The 20703-nt window shown below is 41.1% G+C and overlaps 1 protein-coding gene across 1 annotated transcript in view; it reads right to left on the bottom strand.

Moving 5' to 3' along the window:
• LOC139556900 (caM kinase-like vesicle-associated protein) overlaps positions 1–20703 on the bottom strand; it is a 143309-nt gene that overhangs the window by 115618 nt on the left and 6988 nt on the right. The window lies entirely within an intron of this gene.

Here is a 20703-nt window from a genome sequence, read left to right as displayed (position 1 = left end):
TCTTTGCTTATTTGAGCTGTTGTTGCTATAAATTGAACTTAGTATTTTACCAAATAGGACTATCTTCTGTATACCACCCCTACCTTGACACAACACAACTGATTGGCACAAATGCATTATGAAGGAAATAAATTCCACAAATGAACTTTTAACAAGGCACACCTGTTAATTGAAATGCATTCCAGGTGACTACCTCATGAAGCTGGTTGAGAGAATGCCAAGAGTGTGCAAAGCTGTCATCAAGGCAAAGGGTGGCTACTTTGAAGAATCTCAAATATAAAATAGATTTTGATTTGTTTAACACTTTTTTGGTTACTACATGATTCATATGTGTTATTTCATAGTTTTGATGTCTTCAGTTATATTTTACAATGTACAGTCGTGGCAAAAAGTTTGGAGAATGACACAAATATTAATTTACACAATGTCTGCTGCCTCAGTTTGTATGATGGCAATTTGCATATACTCCAGAATGTTATGAAGAGTGATCAGATGAATTGCAATTAATTGCAAAGTCCCTCTTAGGCCATGCAAAATAACTGAATCCCCAAAAAACATTTCCACTGCACTTCAGTCCTGCCACAAAAGGACCAGCTGACATCATGTCAGTGATTCTCTCGTTAACACAGGTGTGAGTGTTGACGAGGACAAGGCTGGAGATCACTCTGTCATGCTGATTGAGTTCGAATAACAGACTGGAAGCTTCAAAAGGAGGGTGGTGCTTGGAATCATTGTTCTTCCTCTGTCAACCATGGTTACCTGCAAGGAAACCCGTGCAGTCATCATTGCTTTGCACAAAAAGGGCTTCACAGGCAAGGATATTGCTGCCAGTAAGATTGCACCTGAATCAACCATTTATCGGATCATCAAGAACTTCAAGGAGAGCGGTTCAATTGTTGTGAAGAAGGCTTCAGGGCGCCCAAGAAAGTCCAGCAAGCGCCTGGACCGTCTCCTAAAGTTGATTCAGCTGCGGGATCGGAGCACCACCAGTACAGAGCTTGCTCAGGAATGGCAGCAGGCAGGTGTGAGGTGAAGACTTTTGGAGGATGGCCTGGTGTCAAGAAGGGCAGCAAAGAAGCCACTTCTCTCCAGGAAAAACATCAGGGACAGACTGATATTCTGCAAAAGGAGCAGGGATTGGACTGCTGAGGACTGGGGTACAGTCATTTTCTCTGATGAATCCCCTTTCCGATTGTTTGGGGCATCCGGAAAAAAGCTTGTCCGGAGAAGACAAGGTGAGCGCTACCATCAGTCCTGTGTCATGCCAACAGTAAAGCATCCTGAGACCATTCATGTGTTGGGTTGCTTCTCAGCCAAGGTAGTGGGCTCACTCACAATTTTGCCTAAGAACACAGCCATGAATAAAGAATGGTACCAACACATCCTCTCAGACCAACTTCTCCCAACCATTCAGGAACAGTTTGGTGATGAACAATGCCTTTTCCAGCATGATGGAGCACCTTGCCATAAGGCAAAAGTGATAACTAAGTGGTTCGGGGAACAAAACATCGATATTTTGGGTCCATGGCCAGGAAACTCCCCAGACCTTAATCCCATTGAGATTGTGTGGTCAATCCTCAAGAGTCGGGTGGACAAACAAAAACCCACAAATTCTGACAAACTCCAAGCATTGGTTATGCAAGAATGGGCTGCCATCAGTCAGGATGTGGCCCAGAAGTTAATTGACAGCATGCCAGGGCGGATTGCAGAGGTCTTGAAAAAGAAGGGTCAACACTGCAAATATTGACTCTTAGCATCAATTTCATGTAATTGTCTTTGACACTAATGAAATGCTTGTAATTATACTTCAGTATTCCATAGTAACATCTGACAAAAATATCTAAAGACACTGAAGAAGCAAACTTTGTGGAAATTAATATTTTGTGTCATTCTCAAAACTTTTGGCCACGACTGTAGAACATTTAAAAAATAAATAAAAACCCTTGAATGGGTAGGTGTCCAACTTTTTATTGATAGTGTGTATCTTCCAGCTGTGACCATACTCCCTGTGGTGCTCTGTTTCTTGAGAATTGTGTGTGTGTGTGTGTGTGTGTGTGAGGGTGTGTCTGCAGGCCCTGCCTCAGGCGGTTCTGGTTTCAGGCCTGTCAGCCACTGATCAACCCTCCCGTGACACTGACACACACACACACACACACACACACACACACACACACACACACACACACACACACACACACACACACACACACACACACACACACACACACACACACACACACACACACACACACACACACACACACACACACACACACACACACACACACACACACACACACACACACACACACACACACACACACACACCACACATGCTTACACAGACAGAGGACTGCTCCTCACTGCCCCATCCCCCCAGGCCACTGACCTACATGACAGGACACTGAACTAATGAGAGAAAGAGATAGAGAGGGATATATATATATATATATATATATATATATATATATAGAAAGAGAGGGATAGAGGGAGGGAGAGGGAGAGAGAGAGAGAGAGGGAGAGAGGGAGAGAGGATGGACATAGTACATACACTTAATGACCGGACACTGAACTAATGAGAGAGATAGAGAGGGATATATATATAGAGATAGTGACAGAGGGAGGGAGAGGGAGAGGGAGAGGGAGAGGGAGAGGGAGAGGGAGAGGGAGAGGGAGAGGGAGAGGGAGAGGGAGAGAGAGAGTATGAACATAGTACATACACTTAAAGGTGCCCTATGCTGAAATCGCCATTTCCTGGTTGTTAAAATTCAAATAATTTGCCTAATTTCAGTTTATGTGACAAAACAAGCAACATGGAGAATCTTTGTATCTCTACACCGCTGTGAAATATATATTTCAGTAACTACACATATTACTACACATATTACTACACAACTACACATCGTGTATTTTAAGCTTTTAGAAGCTGGTGTACAAAACTAAAAGGTAAAAGACATGAAAACTAAATTTAAGAATGGGAACCATAGAAATAGCGCACCTAGAACAGATCTACAGCTTCCTGGACTCGCTTTCAATGAGCATGACAGATCTATAACACACTTTTCTATGTGAATTTGGTCAGATTTCCCAAAAAGTGACATATTCTAGTTTTAATGATGGTTGTTAGTACACAAGACAACCAGGAGTGATTGTTGTTTATGGAGTTAATCTGTAAAATAGTACAAATAAAGAAAAATCCTACAGCTACTGCGTTGTTGGTTCTGGGCTTGTAAGTAACGTAAACTCACTCACTTTTTTTTTTCTGTTTGAATGTCGCGGTTACATTTGTACGGAATGGGGTGAGTTTACGTTAAGCATTTCACACACACAGACATGCACAAACTCACATGCTGGCTGATTGAGTAGGATGAGCAGCAGTGAGACTTCTACGGAGATTGATTAGAGCCAATATTATTGTAAATGCTCAGTACCATTAATCCATAACAAAAAAATGTAATCACAAATTTTATTCACTATCCACAAACACCTGTCGACTTGTATTTGTAAACCAATACTTTTAAAAAATTGCTAAATGATTTGTAGTCATATGAATAAAGAGCAGTTTGTAAATCACATTTGCAAACAAACAATACGATGTGTGGATAATAACAAAAGCAATTATTTATTTTGTGAAAGTTTGTCATTTCCTGATTTACTTCTGGCAAAAGAAAGGTATCAAAATCCCTTGCAAAATTCTCAGCCAAACCACCTTCTTTCCGATAATTTTTACAAAACAGTCTATTTTGACTTTGTGGAATCCAGTGGAAACTGTTGATTATCTGCATGCTTGAAAATAACCTGTTTAAGCCCAATCCTGCTTGTAAATCACATAATTCTACATTGGCCTTGACAGATTCTCGCCGTTTCATCTGTCCACGAGAATCTGTCTATGAGATACAGTTGAAGTCGGAAGTTTGCATACACCTTAGCCAAATACATTTCAGCTCAGTTTTTCCACAATTCCTGACATTTAATGCTAGAAAAAATGCCCTGTTTTAGGTCAGTTAGGATCACCACTTTGTTTTAAGAATGTGAAATGTCAGAATAATAGTAGAGAGAATTATTTATTTTAGCTTTAATTTCTTTCATCACATTCCCAGTGGGTCAGAAGTTTACATACACTCTATTAGTATTTGGTAGCATTGCCTTTAAATTGTTTATCTTGGGTCAAATGTTTCAGGTAGCCGTCCATAAGCTTCCCACAATAAGTTGGGTGAATTTTGGCCCATTCCTCCTGACAGAGCTGGTGTAACTGAGTCAGGTTTGTAGACCTCCTTGCTCGCACACGCTTTTTCAGTTCTGCCCACACATTTTCTACAGGATTGAGGTCAGGGATTTGTGATGGCCACTCCAATACCTTGAGTTTGTTGTCCTTAAGCCATTTTGCCACAACTTTGGAAGTATGCTTGAGGTCATTGTTCATTTGGAAGACCCATTTGGGACAAAGCTTTAACTTCCTGACTGATGTCTTGAGATGTTGCTTCAATATATCCACATAATTTTCCTCCCTCATGATGCCATCTATTTTGTGAAGTGCACCAGTCCCTCCTGCAGCAAAGCACCCCCACAACATGATGCTGCCACCCCCGTGCTTCACGGTTGGGATGGTGTTCTTCGGCTTGCAATGCTCCCCCTTTTTCCTCCAAACATAACGATGGTCATTATGGCCTAACAGTTCTATTTTTGTTTCATCAGACCAGAGGACATTTCTCCAAAAATTACGATCTTTGTCCCCATGTGCAGTTGCAAACCGTAGTCTGGCTTTTTTATGGCGGTTTTGGAGTAGTGGCTTCTTCCTTGCTGAGCGGCCTTTCAGGTTATGCCGATATAGGACTCGTTTTACCGTGGATATAGATACTTTTGTACCTGTTTCCTCCAGCATCTTCACAAGGTAATTTGCTGTTGTTCTGGGATTGATTTGCACTTTTCACACCAAAGTACGTTAATCTCTAGGAGAACACGTCTCCTTCCTGAGCGGTATGACGGCTGCGTGGTCCCATGGTGTTTATACTTGCGTACTATTGTTTGTACAGATGAACGTGGTACCTTCAGGCGTTTGGAAATTGCTCCCAAGGATGGATCAGATTTGTGGAGGTCTACATTTTTTTGGCTGATTTCTTTTGATTTTCCCATGATGTCAAGCAAAGAGGCACTGAGTTTAAAGGTAGGCCTTGAAATACATCCACAGGTACACCTCCAATTGACTCAAATTATGTCAATTAGCCTATCAGAAGCTTCTAAAGCCATGACATCATTTTCTGGAATTTTCCAAGCTGTTTAAAAGCATAGTCAACTTAGTGTATGTAAACTTCTGACCCACTGGAATTGTGATACAGTGAATTATAAGTGAAATAATCTGTCTGTAAACATTTTCTGGAAAAATTACTTGTGTCATGATGCACAAAGTAGATGTCCTAACCGACTTGCCAAAACTATAGTTTGTTAACAAGACATTTGTGGAGTGGTTGAAAAACGAGTTTTAACGACTCCAACCTAAGTGAACGTAAACTTCCAACTTCAACTGTATTAGTGGGCATTAACATCATTATGTTATTATGACATCATTATGTTATTATGACATCATTATGTTATTATGACACAAACATTCCGCGTTGCTATGGAGAAAGGATTCACAAATTCACAAGCTTCATCTCAGTTGGCTATTTCCATTGAACTATACAATCTTGGAAGAAGTTCTCATCACATCTGAACCACTGGAAGATGTTGAATGATATGACTCGGAGCCAGATATGGCAGCTGGGAATTCACAGATAGAACAAGGGTGTTAGAAAGGTCTTTGGTGATATCATTCAATGTTGGAACTGCACCAAATCAACCTCCAGTGAGTAAAGCTCCTAACGTGACACTGTTGTATGTTACACCAATATGTATTTGATGTTTGCGTCATCAATTACACTTAATCACTGGTCGAGTAATTTAGTAGCTAGTGTGATAGAAAAATGACATATTTACCTGATTTGTTGGACATTTGACAATTATACATTTTAACTAAACAGTAAGACATTTCTGTTCTATTACATGTCTGTATGAACTGAGAAGATAGAAACCTACAGCTGGCGCTCTATAGATCAGATGTGGTGGGTGTCACCGAGATAGAGGGAGCCTGGAGGAGCAGAACCAAGGCCTCAGTATTCCTAATTGATCCTGGCGTCTGGGACTTATCAATGACCCAAGCCCAGCTCAAATAATCCCTACCATTAAATAATCCCTACCACCCTACCATAACATTTTAGCAAATGTACATTATACCAGAGGCGTTGGTAGACACAATGTAAGTAACCTAATGTATGTCCCTCTAACTGCCCTGAATGCCTCTGCTGATCCTACAGCTATTGTACGCAGCAATCATGTGTCTACGAACCAGATTTATGCTGTTAACACTGAGGCAGTGTGCCCTAGTAGGAAGTCAACTGTGTGCAGCTCAGCCTGCACTAACATAAATAACATGAGCATGTCTACTTCCGCTAAGCTTCCCAATAAAGCAATGAAAACAAGTAAGTAATTAAGTAAGTAAGCATCCCAGAAGAAAAGTTCTCAAAATAGCCCACGTTAATATATGTAGCTTAAGAAACAGTGTTTGTGAAATCAATAACTTGCTAGTAACAGACAACATTCATATTCATATCTCTGAAACTCACTTAGACAATAACTTTGATGATAGTGGTAGTGTAACAGTGGTGATTCTACACAGTATTGATTCAGTGTTGCTTCCGTCCCTCTCCTCGCCCCTGCCTGGGCTCGAACCAGGGACCCTCTGCAACACATCGACAACTGTCACCCTCGAAGCACCGTTACCCATCACACCACAAAAGCCATGGCTCTTGCAGAGCAAGGGAAACAACTACTTCAAGGTCTCAGAGCGAGAGCTTCCCACCAGAATGGGCTTTAGGTGAAGTAGATGCACCTGTAGCCGTATTACTATCATGTTAAATACTGTTGAAGTAATCTGGCTACAGGTGCATCTGCCTCACCTAAAGCCCATTCTGGTGGGAAGCTGCTATAGACCACCAAGTGCTAACAGCCAGTATCTGGATAACATGTGTGAAATGCCTGATAATGTATGTGATATCAACAGAGTTATTTTTCTGGGTGATTTAAATATTGACTGGCTATCATCAAGCTGCTCACTCCAGAAAAGCTTAAAACTGTAACCAGTGCCTGCAACCTGGTTCAGGTTATCAGTCAACCTACCAGGGTAGTTACAAACAGCACAGCAATGAAATCATCAACATGTATTGATCACATCTTTACTAATACTGCAGAAATTTGCTTTAAAGCAGTATCCAAATCCATAGGATGTAGTGATCCCAATATAGTAGCCATATCTAGGAAATCCACAGTTCCAAAGGCTGGGCCTAATATAGTGTATAAGAGGTCATACAATACGTTTTGTAATGATTCCTATGTTGTTGATGTAAATAATTTTTGTTAGTCCGTGATGAGGAGGAGAAAATATACGTTGTACTTGACACATTTATGAAATTGCTTATCCCAGTTACTAATAAGACTGCACCCATACATACACTTCTGTGAGTGAATAGTAAATGGTGAGAGGCTGACCATGCAACTTTGTGTGTGTTTTTGTTGCCAACCTTACTTTGCTACCTGACAACTTTACGGTTTTTACTTTTTAATTACCGTTTATATTTTTAGTTTTTCCCTCAACTTTTTTCCCTCATTCAACTTTTTCACTCCGGACGCTTTATCTGGACATGGTTCGTCAGCACCTTCAACAGCCGAAGCTAAGTACTAACATTAACATGATGTCTTTTAATTGCAGTCGCTGTACTCATAATATACAGGAGAATGATCGCCTTATGGCGAGGATAGCTGTGCTGCAAGCCCAGCTTCAGACGCAATCGTTAGGCAAGGGTAATTTCAGTGTAGGAAAGGAAGAAACAGCGTCTGTGCCACCAGTAAGTACAGATAGTAACGTTAGTATAAATCCCCCCGCACAGTCCCCGCAGCCGGACAACTTTCTCATGGCTTCTGGAGGGAAATGCTGTTGGAATGCTCAACCGGTGTCGCTCATTCAGCCGACAGAAACTTTCAACCGGTTTTCCCCATTAAGCAGCGAGTCGGAGTCTGAGGCCGATTCTTCTCTTATCTCTACTCCTCCCATTACAGGATCTGAGACGCCGAAGGCTCCCACCATTAGCTCTGACAAATTGAAAACCCTAGTCATTGGCGACTCCATTACCCGCAGTATTAGACTTAAAACGAATCACCCAGCGATCATACACTGTTTACCAGGGGGCAGGGCTACCGACGTTAAGGCTAATCTAAAGATGGTGCTGGCTAAAGCTAAATCTGGCGAGTGTAGAGAGTATAGGGTTATTGTTATCCACGTCGGCACCAACGATGTTAGGATGAAACAGTCAGAGGTCACAGAGCGCAACATAGCTTCAGCGTGTAAATCAGCTAGAAAGATGTGTCGGCATCGAGTAATTGTCTCTGGCCCCCTCCCAGTTAGGGGGAGTGATGAGCTCTACAGCAGTCTCACAACTCAATCGCTGGTTGAAAACTGTTTTCTGCCCCTCCCAAAAGATAGAATTTGTAGATAATTGGCCCTCTTTCTGGGACTCACCCACAAACAGGACCAAGCCTGACCTGCTGAGGAGTGATGGACTCCATCCTAGCTGGAGGGGTGTTCTCATCTTATCTACTAACATAGACAGGGCTCTAACTCCCCTAGCTCCACAATGAAATAGGGTGCAGGCCAGGCAGCAGGCTGTTAGCCAGCCTGCCAGCTTAGTGGAGTCTGCCACTAGCACAGTCAGTGTAGTCAGCTCAGCCATCCCCATTGTCTGTGCCTCGACCTAGGTTGGGCAAAACTAAACATGGCGGTGTTCACCTTAGCAATCTCATTAGGATAAAGACCTCCTCCATTCCTGCCATTATTGAAAGAGATCGTGATACCTCACATCTCAAAATAGGGCTACTTAATGTTAGATCCCTCACTTCAAAGGCAGTTATAGTCAATTAACTAATCACTGATCATAATCTTGATGTGATTGGCCTGACTGAAACATGGCTTAAGCCTGATGAATTTACTGTGCTAAATGAGGCCTCACCTCCTGGTTACACTAGTGACTGTATCCCCCGTGCATCCCGCAAAGGCGGAGGTGTTGCTAACATTTACGATAGCAAATTTCAATTTACAAAAAAAAAAAAATGACGTTTCGTCTTTTGAGCTTCTAGTCATGAAATCTATGCAGCCTACTCAATCACTTTTTATAGCTACTGCTTACAGGCCTCCTGGGCCATTTACAGCGTTCCTCTCGAGTTCCCTGAATTCCTATCGGACCTAAACTTCAGTTAGTGCTAAATACGGCTGCTAGAATCTTGACTATAACCAAAATATTTGATCATATTACTCCAGTGCTAGCTTCCCTACACTGGTTTCCTGTTAAGGCAAGGGCTGATTTCAAGGTTTTACTGTTAACCTACAAAGCGTTACATGGGCTTGCTCCTACCTATCTTTCCGAGTTGGTCCTGCCGTACATACCTACATGTACGCTACGGTCACAAGACGCAGGCCTTCTAATTGTCCCTAGAATTTCTAAGCAAACAGCTGGAGGCAGGGCTTTCTCCTATAGAGCTCCATTTTTATGGAATGATCTGCCTACCCATGTGAGAGACGCAGACTCGGTCTCAACCTTTAAGTCTTTACTGAAGACTTATCTCTTCAGTAGGTCATATGATTGAGTGTAGTCTGGCCCAGGAGTGTGAAGGTGAACGGAAAGGCTCTGGAGCAACGAACCGCCCTTGCTGTCCCTGCCTGGCCAGCTCTCTCCACTGGGATTCTCTGCCTCTAACCCTATTACAGGGGCTGAGTCACTGGCTTACTGGTGCTCTTTCATGCCGTCCCTAGGAGGGGTGCGTCACTTGAGTGGGTTGACTCATTGACGTGATCTTCCTGTCTGGGTTGGCGCACCCCCTTGGTTTGTTCCGTGGCTGAGATCTTTGTGGGCTATACTCGGCCTTGTCTCAGGATTGTAAGTTGGTGGTTGAAGATATCCCTCTAGTGGTGTGGGGGCTGTGCTTTGGCAAAGTGGGTGGGGTTATATCCTTCCTGTTTGGCCCTGTCCGGGGGTATCATCGGATGGGGCCACAGTGTCTCCTGACCCCTCCTGTCTCAGCCTCCAGTATTTATGCTGCAGTAGTTAATGTGTCGGGGGGCTGGGGTCAGTTTGTTATATCTGGAGGACTTCTCCTGTCTTATCCGGTGTCCTGTGTGAATTTAAGTATACTCTCTCTAATTCTCTCTCTCTTTCTTTCTTTCTCTCTCTCGGAGGACCTGAGACCTAGGACCATGCGTCAGGACTACCTGGCATGATGACTCCTTGCTGTCCCCAGTCCACCTGGCCTTGCTGCTGCTCCAGTTTCAACTGTTCTGCCTGCGGCTATGGAACCCTGACCTGTTCACCAGACATGCTAAAAAAGCCTACTGACATTTACTCCTGAGGTGCTGACTTGCTGCACCCTCGATAACTACTGTGATTATTATTATTTGACCATGCTGGTCATTTATGAACATTTGAACATCTTGGCCATGTTCTGTTATAATCTCCACCCGGCACAGCCAGAAGAGGGCTGGCCACCCCTCATAGCCTGGTTCTTCTCTAGGTTTCTTCCTAGGTTCCTGCCTTTCTAGGGAGTTTTTCCTAGCCACCGTGCTTCTACACCTGCATTGCTTGCTGTTTGGGGTTTTAGGCTGGGTTTCTGTACAGCACTTTGAGATATCAGCTGATGTACGAAGGGCTATATACATTTATTTTATTTTATTTGATTAAGAACATTATTGTAAAAACTGTTATATCCCTGTGGATTGATGACGAATTGAAAAACTGTATGGTTGAGAGGGATGAGGCAAAAGGTATGGCAAATAAGTCTGGCAGCCGATTGGAAAACGTATGCAAATTGAGAAATCATGTGACTAAACTGAATAAAAAGAAGAGGAAACTACACTATGAAACAAAGATACATTACATTTACATTTAAGTCATTTAGCAGACGCTCTTATCCAGAGCGACTTACAAATTGGAAAGTTCATACATATTCATCCTGGTCCCCCCGTGGGGAATGAACCCACAACCCTGGCGTTGCAAGCGCCATGCTCTACCAACTGAGCCACATGGGACCGACAAAGAATGTACAGTACAGTAAAAAGTAACAGTAACAGTAAAAAGCTTTGGAGCAACTTAAATAACAATAACATTTTGGGAAAAAAGGCATCATTCATTGAATCAGCTCATTCATTACAAAACTGACTGATATTGCCACCTACTTTAATGATCTTTTCATTGGCAAGATATTCAAATTTAGGCATGACATGCCAGCAACAATCACTGACACTACACATCCAAGTATATCTGACCAAATTATGAAAGACAAAAATTGTAATTTTGAATTCTGTAAAGTGAGTGTGGAAGAGGTTAATTTGTTTGTCGTTGTCTATCAACAATGACAAGCCAACAGGGTCTGAAAACTTGGATGGAAAATTACTGAGGATAATAGTGGACAATATTGCCACTCCTATTTGCCATATCTTCAATCCAAGCCTACTAGAGAGTGTGTGCCCTCAGGCCTGGAGGGAAGCTAAAGTCATTCCGCTACCCAAGAATAGTAAAGCCCCCTTTACTGGCTCAAATAGCACACCAATCATCCTGTTACCAACCCTTAGTAAACTTCTGGAATATATGGTGTTTGACCAGATACAATGCTATTTTACAGTAAACAAAATGACAACAGACTTTCAGCACGCTTATAGGGAAGCACAGAACTTACACAAATGGCTGATGATTGGCTGAGAGAAATTTATAAAAATATTGTGGGGGCTGTCTTGTTAGACTTCAGTGCGGCTTTTGACATTATTGATCATAGTCTGCTGCTGGGAGAACTGATGTGTTATAACTTAACAGCTGCTATATTGTGGAGTGGCGCAGTGGTCTAAGGCACTGCATCTCAGTGCTAGAGGCATCAGACACCCTGGTTCAGATCCAGGCTGTATCACAACCGTGGCTGTGATTGGGAGTCTCATAGGGCGGTGCACAATTTGTCTGGTGTAGGCTGTTGTTGTAAATAATAACTTGTTCTTAACTGACTAGTTAAATGTATTTATTTTGAAAGAGTTACCTGTCTAACAGAACACAGAGGGTGTTCTTTAATGGAAGCCTCTCCAACATAATCCAGGTAGAATCAGGAATTCCCCAGGGCAGCTGTCTAGGCCCCTTACTTTTTTCAATCTTTACTAACGACATGCCACTGGCTTTGAGTAAAGCCAGAGTTTCTATGTATCCAGATGACTCAACACTATACATGTCAGCTACCACAGTGACTGAAATGACTGCAACACTTAGCAAAGAGCTGCAGTTAGTTTCAGAGTGGGTGACAAGGAATAAGTTAGTCTTAAATATCTCAAAAACTAAAAGCATTGTATTTGGGACAAATCATTCACTAAACCCTAAAACTCAACTAAATCTTGTAATAAATAATGTGGAAATTCGGCAAGCTGAGGTGACTAAACTGCTTGGAGTAACACTGGATTGCAAACTGTCATGGTCGAAACATATTGATACAACAGTAGCTAGGATGGGGAGACATCGCTCTATAATAAAGCACTGCTCTACCTTCTTCATAGCACTATCGACAAGGCAGGTCCTACAGGCTTTGACTGTTCAGTCGTGTGGTCAGGCGCCACAAAGAGGGACTTGCAATTGGCTCAGAACAGGGCAGCACGTCTGGCCCTTGGATGTACACAGAGAGCAAACATTAATAATATGCATGTCAATCTCTCCTGGCTCAAAGTGGAGGAGAGATGGACTTCATCACTACTTGTATTTGTGAGAGGTATTGACATGTTGAAAGCTCCAAGCTGCCTGTTTAAACTACTAACACACAGCTCGGACACCCATGCATACCCCAAAAGACATGCCACCAGAGATCTCTTCACAATCCCCAAGTCCAGAACAGACTATGGGAGGCACACAGTACTACATAGAGCCATGACTACATGGAACTCTATTCCACATCAAGTAACTGATGCAGCAGTAGAATCATATTTATAAAACAGATAAAAATACACCTTATGGAACAGCGGGGACTGTGAAGAGACACACAAACATAGGCACAGACAGATGCATAGACACATGATAACATATGCACTATAAACACACCTACACATGGATTTTGTGTTGTAGATATGTGGTAGTGGAGTATGGGCCCGAGGACACACTCTTAGCGTGTTGTGAATTCTGTAATGAATGTATTGTAATGTTTTTAAAATGGTATAACTGCCTTAATTTTGCTGGACCCCAGGAAGAGTAGCTGCTGTCTTGGCAGGAACTAACGGGGATCCATAATAAACTCCAGGAAGAGTAGCTGCTGCCTTGGCAGGAACTAATGGGGATCCTTAATAAACCCCAGGAAGAGTAGCTGCTACCTTGGCAGGAACTAATGGAGATCCATAATAAACCACCAGGAAGAGTAGCTGCTGCCTTGACAGGAACTACTGGGGATCCATAAAAAAACCCAGGAAGAGTAGCTGCTGCTTTGGCAGGAACTAATGGGGATCCATAATAGACCCCAGGAAGAGTAGCTGCTGCCTTGACAGGAACTAATGGAGATCCATAATAAATACAAATACAAATAGGTTTACTTGAGTTTGTTTGATTTCAAGGAAGTGCTCCTCTTGTAATTATTTATAGTAAAGAGAAACAAATAATGTTGGAAATGGATGTATTTGGTGCTCTTGGTATTGTAATGTTGTATTAATGTATTTTTTGGTTTTCAAGTAGATAATGTACCTGGGATAATGCATCCAACAACTTATCAACCAACGAGTTCGTTCACCGGTATGGGTTTCCAATTACAATAGGTATGATTTTATGTTCTTTTTCACCTATTGTTGTCACGACTTCCGCCGAAGTCGGCTCCTCTCCTTGTTCGGGCGGCGTTCGGCTTTCTAGCCATCGCCGCTCCATTTTTCATATGTCCATTGGTCTTGTCTTGTTTCATACACACCTGGTTTTCATTTCCCCAATCAATCTACTTGTATTTAACCCTCTGTTTCCCGTCATGTATTTGTGTGTAATTGTTTCATGTTATTGTGGTGTTTTGTTACGCGCCTTACTTTTGTTATGTTCCGTGTTTTGAGCGCGTTTGATTTATGTAGCGCTCTCGTTTTGGAACGAAAATAAAAGTGCGGCTGTTATCATTACTCTGCTCTCCTGCACCTGACTTCGCCTCTAAAACACCCTTTGACATCCACTTTTAATTTTCCATTTGTTTTGTCTTGTTTTCCTATACACCTGGTTCTCATTTCCCTCATTAAGTGTTGTGTATTTAACCCTCTGTTCCCCCCCATGTCTTTGTGTGGAATTGTTTGTTGTAAGGGCTTGTGCAAATGTTTACTGGTGCGCGACGCGTTTTGTACCCATGTTTGTTATTCTTTATGCCGTTGGTTTTGCAATTAAACTGCTCCGGCTATTACCTAGTTCTGCTCTCCTGCGTCTGACTTCCCTGCCACCAGCTACGCACCCCTTACAATTGTGGAATTTGGCATTAAGAAGAAATGTTATTGAAGCAAAATGTAATTTAAAATGGAAAATAAACTAGATGGTCAGTTTGACAGATAATCAGGAAGTCATTTTTAGTGTGTCTGATATTGTCTGTGGGCCTGAGAATTGGAGACTGATATTGTCTGTGGGCCTGAGAATTGGAGTCTGATGTTGTCTGTGGGCCTGAGAAGGGGAGTCTAATGTTGTCTGTGGGCCTCATTATGGGAGTCTGATGTTGTCTGTGGGCCTGAGAATGGGAGTCTGATGTTGTCTGTGGTGTGGTAGCTGTGCTTTGGCAAAGTGGGTGGGGTTATATCCTGCCTGGTTGGCCCTGTCCGGGGCTATCGTCGGACGGGGCCACAGTGTCTCCCAATCCCTCCTGTCTCTAACCCTCAGCCTCCAGTATCTATGCTGCAATAGTTTGTGTCGAGGGGTCATTCTGTTATATCTGGAGTATTTCTCCTGTCTTATCTGATGTCCTTTGTGAATTTAAGTATGCTCCCTCTAATTCTCTCTCTCTTTCCATCTTTCTCTTTCTCGGAGGACCTGAGCCCTAGGACCATGCCTCAGTACCACCTGGCTTGATGACTCCTTGCTGTTCCCAGTCCACCTGGCCATGCTGCTGCTCCAGTTTCAACTGTTCTGCCTGCGACTATGGAACCCTGACCTGTTCACCGGACGTGCTACCTTGTCCCGGACTTGCTGTTTTCAACTCTCTCTCTCTCTACCACACCTGCTGTCTCGAACTCTGAATGATCGGCTATGAAAAGCCAACTGACATTTACTCCTGAGGTGCTGACCTGTTGCACCCTCTACAACCACTGTGATTATTATTAAATGCTGGTCATTTGTGAACATTTGAACATCTTGGCCATGTTCTGTTATAATCTCCACCCGGCACAGCCAGAAGAGGACTAGCCACCCCTCAGAGCCTGGTTCCTCTCTAGGTTTCTTCCTAGGTTCCTGCCTTTCTAGGGAGTTTTTCCTAGCCACCGTGCTTCTACACCTGTATTGCTTGCTGTTTGTGGTTTTAGGCTGGGTTTCTGTATAGCACTTTGTGACATCGGCTGACGTAAGAAGGGCTTTATAAATAAATTTGATTTGATTTGATATGACACACAAATATACACAAAAACACCCAAATATACACTATAACACACAAATATACACTATGACATTCACATATACACTATAACAAACAAATATAGTGTAGCACCCAGTATTATCAGCATATTAAGCATCGTTTAAGAAATATAGTACCTTCAACAGTGTTATCTTGTGATCAAGCCATCAATGTTTTGTGATTATTGGTGTCGTAAAAATGTTAGCTAACGGGTTAGAAATTAGCATGTTTGACATTTCAATGGAAATTCTACTACTATCAGCTTTTTGATAAACGACTTAGCAACAAAAACACGTTCCGTATTATCGTTATACGGTCCCCAGTTATCGTCCACTTTACTATTTTGTTCAATTACAAGATTTAATGTTTAATTTTGTTCAAAAAAGAGACACCAAACCTCGTATCGAATGTGTTCACAAGGTAGTTGACTAACGTTAGTTGGCTAGCCTTCCGGTTAACAAAAATAATGACTTGCCTGAAATCCGTTAGCTATATTTCAGAGGTAAAAAGTTGTATATTAAATTACGTGTGGTGTGTAGCGCAGTCAAATTTTACTATATACAGCGTGTCCCAATGTGTATATACATTACTTTTTTGAAATCTCTCTAAACCTAACTTAACTTACATCAATTGCAATTATAATCAGTTTTCAGCTAGCTGGAAAGGTTTCTTTAGTTGCAAAACTTACCGTTATTTTCCAGTCCATTTAAATGTTGAGTTCGAGGTGATTTAATCCTCTAATCGCTAGAGAGTGTCCGACGTTGGGGGAAAATTAGCTAGATACACTGTAACACACAAAGATACACTGTAACACACAAAGACACACTGTAACACACAAAGACACACTGTAACACACAAAGATACACTGTAACACACAAAGACACATTGTAACACACAAAGATACATTGTAACACACAAAGACACATTGTAACACACAAAGATACATTGTAACACACAAAGACACATTGTAACACACAAAGATACATTGTAACACACAAAGATACACTGTAACACACAAAGACACATTGTAACACACAAAGATACATTGTAACACACAAAGATACACTGTAACACACAAAGACACACTGTAACACACAAAGATACACTGTAACACACAAAGATACATTGTAACACACAAAGATACATTGTAACACACAAAGATACACTGTAACACACAAAGACACATTGTAACACACAAAGATACATTGTAACACACAAAGATACACTGTAACACACAAAGATACACTGTAACACACAAAGATATACTGTAACACACAAAGATACACTGTAACACACAAAGATATACTGTAACACACAAAGACACATTGTAACACACAAAGATATACTGTAACACACAAAGACACACTGTAACACACAAAGATATACTGTAACACACAAAGACACATTGTAACACACAAAGATACATTGTAACACACAAAGATACACTGTAACACACAAAGACACATTGTAACACACAAAGATACATTGTAACACACAAAGATACATTGTAACACACAAAGACACATTGTAACACACAAAGACACATTGTAACACACAAAGATACACTGTAACACACAAAGACACATTGTAACACACAAAGATACATTGTAACACACAAAGATACACTGTAACACACAAAGATACATTGTAACACACAAAGACACATTGTAACACACAAAGATACACTGTAACACACAAAGACACATTGTAACACACAAAGATACATTGTAACACACAAAGACACATTGTAACACACAAAGATACATTGTAACACACAAAGACACATTGTAACACACAAAGATACATTGTAACACACAAAGATACACTGTAACACACAAAGATACACTGTAACACACAAAGATATACTGTAACACACAAAGATACACTGTAACACACAAAGATACACTGTAACACACAAAGATACACTGTAACACACAAAGATACACTGTAACACACAAAGATACACTGTAACACACAAAGATACACTGTAACACACAAAGATACATTGTAACACACAAAGATACACTGTAACACACAAAGACACATTGTAACACACAAAGACACATTGTAACACACAAAGACACATTGTAACACACAAAGATACATTGTAACACACAAAGACACATTGTAACACACAAAGATACATTGTAACACACAAAGATACACTGTAACACACAAAGATACACTGTAACACACAAAGACACATTGTAACACACAAAGACACATTGTAACACACAAAGATACACTGTAACACACAAAGATACACTGTAACACACAAAGACACATTGTAACACACAAAGACACATTGTAACACACAAAGACACATTGTAACACAAAAAGACACATTGTAACACACAAAGACACATTGTAACACAAAAAGACACACTGTAACACACAAAGATACACTGTAACACACAAAGACACATTGTAACACACAAAGATACACTGTAACACACAAAGATACACTGTAACACACAAAGATACACTGTAACACACAAAGATACACTGTAACACACAAAGACACATTGTAACACACAAAGACACATTGTAACACACAAAGACACATTGTAACACACAAAGATACATTGTAACACACAAAGACACATTGTAACACACAAAGATACATTGTAACACACAAAGACACATTGTAACACACAAAGATACATTGTAACACACAAAGATACACTGTAACACACAAAGAATAATAATGAATAATACCCCATACAGCTGAATAATACCACATACAGCTGAATAATACCCCATACAGCTGAATAATACCCCATACAGCTGAATAATACCCCATACAGCTGAATAATACCCCATACAGCTGAATAATACCCCATACAGCTGAATAATACCCCATACAGCTGAATAATACCACATACAGCTGAATAATACCCCATACAGCTAAATAATACCCCATACAGCTGAATAATACCCCATACAGCTGAATAATACCCCATACAGCTGAATAATACCCCATACAGCTGAATAATACCCCATACAGCTGAATAATACCCCATACAGCTGAATAATACCCCATACAGCTGAATAATACCCCATACAGCTGAATAATACCCCATACAGCTGAATAATACCCCATACAGCTGAATAATACCACATACAGCTGAATAATACCCCAAACAGCTGAATAATACCCCATACAGCTGAATAATACCCCATACAGCTGAATAATACCACATACAGCTGAATAATACCCCATACAGCTGAATAATACCCCATACAGCTGAATAATACCCCATACAGCTGAATAATACCCCATACAGCTGAATAATACCCCATACAGCTGAATAATACCCCATACAGCTGAATAATACCCCATACAGCTGAATAATACCCCATACAGCTGAATAATACCCCATACAGCTAAATAATACCCCATACAGCTGAATAATACCCCATACAGCTGAATAATACCCCATACAGCTGAATAATACCCCATACAGCTGAATAATACCACATACAGCTGAATAATACCCCATACAGCTGAATAATACCCCATACAGCTGAATAATACCCCATACAGCTAAATAATACCCCATACAGCTGAATAATACCCCATACAGCTGAATAATACCCCATACAGCTGAATAATACCCCATACAGCTGAATAATACCCCATACAGCTGAATAATACCCCATACAGCTGAATAATACCACATACAGTTGAATAATACCCCATACAGCTGAATAATACCCCATACAGCTGAATAATACCCCATACAGCTGAATAATACCCCATACAGCTGAATAATACCCCATACAGCTGAATAATACCACATACAGCTGAATAATACCCCATACAGCTGAATAATACCCCATACAGCTGAATAATACCCCATACAGCTGAATAATACCCCATACAGCTGAATAATACCCCATACAGCTGAATAATACCCCATACAGCTGAATAATACCCCATACAGCTGAATAATACCCCATACAGCTGAATAATACCCCATACAGCTGAATAATACCACATACAGCTGAATAATACCCCATACAGCTGAATAATACCACATACAGCTAAATAATACCCCATACAGCTGAATAATACCCCATACAGCTGAATAATACCCCATACAGCTGAATAATACCCCATACAGCTGAATAATACCCCATACAGCTGAATAATACCCCATACAGCTGAATAATACCACATACAGCTGAATAATACCCCATACAGCTGAATAATACCCCATACAGCTGAATAATACCCCATACAGCTGAATAATACCACATACAGCTGAATAATACCCCAAACAGCTGAATAATACCCCATACAGCTGAATAATACCCCATACAGCTGAATAATACCACATACAGCTGAATAATACCCCATACAGCTGAATAATACCCCATACAGCTGAATAATACCCCATACAGCTGAATAATACCCCATACAGCTGAATAATACCCCATACAGCTGAATAATACCCCATACAGCTGAATAATACCCCATACAGCTGAATAATACCCCATACAGCTGAATAATACCCCATACAGCTGAATAATACCCCATACAGCTAAATAATACCCCATACAGCTGAATAATACCCCATACAGCTGAATAATACCCCATACAGCTGAATAATACCCCATACAGCTGAATAATACCACATACAGCTGAATAATACCCCATACAGCTGAATAATACCCCATACAGCTAAATAATACCCCATACAGCTGAATAATACCCCATACAGCTGAATAATACCCCATACAGCTGAATAATACCCCATACAGCTGAATAATACCCCATACAGCTGAATAATACCCCATACAGCTGAATAATACCCCATACAGCTGAATAATACCCCATACAGCTGAATAATACCACATACAGCTGAATAATACCCCATACAGCTGAATAATACCCCATACAGCTGAATAATACGCCATACAGCTGAATAATACCACATACAGCTGAATAATACCCCAAACAGCTGAATAATACCCCATACAGCTGAATAATAC

This window comes from Salvelinus alpinus, chromosome 28 (genome assembly GCF_045679555.1).
Source record: "Salvelinus alpinus chromosome 28, SLU_Salpinus.1, whole genome shotgun sequence".
NCBI lineage: Eukaryota > Metazoa > Chordata > Actinopteri > Salmoniformes > Salmonidae > Salvelinus > Salvelinus alpinus.
This window is presented reverse-complemented; position numbering and strand designations above follow the sequence as displayed.